Source organism: Phaenicophaeus curvirostris, chromosome 2, assembly GCF_032191515.1.
Source record: "Phaenicophaeus curvirostris isolate KB17595 chromosome 2, BPBGC_Pcur_1.0, whole genome shotgun sequence".
Classification (NCBI taxonomy): domain Eukaryota; kingdom Metazoa; phylum Chordata; class Aves; order Cuculiformes; family Cuculidae; genus Phaenicophaeus; species Phaenicophaeus curvirostris.
In genome coordinates, this window is record NC_091393.1 from 83,489,229 (window position 1) to 83,491,627 (window position 2,399).

A 2,399-nucleotide genomic window follows, 5' to 3' on the forward strand; every position below is an offset into this window, starting at 1 on the left:
CCCCGAGCGCCGCCCGCACCATCCTCGTTACTTTCTTTTTTAGCTACCGCGTAAATGTACGGCCCGGCGCGGGCGGAGGGGGGGGCGGGGCGCGGCGGCGGCCGGTGGCGGCGGCGGCCAATGGGGGCGCGGCGGGCGGGCGCCGGGGCGGGGCTGGAGGCGGGGCCGGCCCACGGGGCGCCGGGGCGGTGATGTCATCGGCAGCCAATCGGGTGCCAACCCCGCGCCGCGGGGCAGCGGCTGCTCCGCGGTGACGGACGGAGGGGCCGGCGGCAGCGCCCCCTGCAGGACGCCCCGGCTGAGGAACCGCCCTCGCCGACAGCAACAATTAAACGTCTCCGAGGAGCCCTTTCGTCAGGAGAAGCTACAAACGTCCCGGTTAACTAACCACTGGGCTGCCGCGCCCCGGGGGCATGTGACACCTCCTGTGGGAAAGGGTCCAGAGGAAGGCTACATTGGATGATCAGAGGGCTGGAGCACCGCCCGTACCAGGACAGGCGGAGAGAGTTGGGGTTGTTCAGCCTGGAGAAGAGAAGGCTTCGAGAAGACCTCATAGCGACCTTCCAGTACCTGAAAGGGCTACAGGAAAGCGAGGGAGGGGCTGTTCATAAAGGCTTGTGGTGACAGGACTGCAGGAAATGGGTATAAACTGGAGAGGGGCAGATTTAGACTAGACATAAAGAGGAATTTCTTCACCATGAGAGTGGTGAGGCACTGGCACAGGTTGCCCAGGGAAGCTGTGGCTGCCCCATCCCTGGAGGTGTTCAAGGCCAGGTTGAATGGGGCCTTGGGCAGCCTAGTCCAGACGGATGTCCCTGTCCATGGCAGGGGGGTTGCAATTAGATGATTTTTAAGGTCCCTTCCAACTCAAACCAGTGTGTGATTCTATGTACAACTGGCGTCAAGAGGCTGATTTTTAGGTGCTCTTCCAAGCTTCCTCCTCAAACAACAATAAGCCCCCACAAGTTACTTTGAGTAGAAAAACTATAACTTTGCTGCATGGCAATGATAAATCACCGGGAGGGCAGAAGTCCCCCCACACAGCTTGGAGCCGGCTAGGGCTGTAGGTATCTGCCTGCCTGACCTCTGTGTTGAAGATAGATCCCGTTGCTCTGAGCATGCAAATTCAGACCAATACAGCTGTTACCATACTGCAGGGCCATTCTTGTCAACAAAGACCATAAGCTTTTGGATTAGACTGGACTCCCCTACTGTTAAAAGGGAAGCAAAACAGTCTGGCATGCAAGATTTTAGGAACCGGGTATGCATACAACTGCAAATCCCTCTCACCCTTTCCATCAGAACTTGACATAGGTGAAATAACGAGCTCTCACCCTTCCTACAGGTGCATTACAAGTCAAAAGGTGGAAACTAATTTTTGAGCCTTATGGATCTACTCATCAAACCCTAGGAAAGTACCTAGCAGCATGAGATTTTTTTGCACCCCTTCCTTCCTCACTGTGCAAACTGCATTTCAACGTTTCCTGGTTCAGCAACCACATCTCATCACTGATCAGTCTGTCACATATCAATCCATCACATCAGAGACAGGGGAAGTGGCATTGTCAGAATGATGCATGGTACCAGGTCTTTCCTGACAGAGGGCGTGCCGCAAAGTTTCACCAATAACTGGGAATTCAAGCCCTTTGAGAGCTAGAGGAGGAAAGATCAGTTAAAAGCCGATAAGACAAGATGTTGTCAATATGATAACATTGAACCTAAATTAGCCCCAAATATTTTGGTTCTGGGGTGAACACGGAGAATTTGTTTTTCAACTGGGATTTTCAAGCTGTGACTACCAATCCAGCTGGGGAAAATTACCAAAAATAGTGTCAAATGCAGTAATATCAGCATTCAGTGACTTAGAGTTGAAAAAAATCATGAGAAGATGTAGCAAGCTTGCAGAAGGACTGAATACTTGGGGTTTTTTGATGAATGCTTCTAGCTTAAAGAGCAAGTCGTTCTCCTCACAGCTATCCCTTAAATGATCCTCTCAGGACAGTGACTCATCCAGCACAAATTCAGACTTTTGGTTTCCAGTCTTGCAATGCCACAGTAGGGCACTAATTCTGCATGCTGGAAAGGTGAACTGGGGGAAGGCTCTTGTGTGCAACACCTGCACCTCCAGCAATTTCTACACCCACTAAGAGCAAACATGTGGGCAAAGACTTTCAGCAAGTAAGGCATGGAGTGACATCATCCACACACTAGGAAAGACCATAGTTCAGAGTTATTACCTTCTGAAGGTAATCACTGTAGTACTCAGTGTAAAGGCAAGTCGGGCTTCTAATATTGGGGTGCAATTGCTGCATTAATAGTTGTCCTCCCCCACAAGACAGCATTCAGATCAATGGAGAAATGCACTGGTCTCAGGCTCTCTCCACAAACATGGTTCAGTT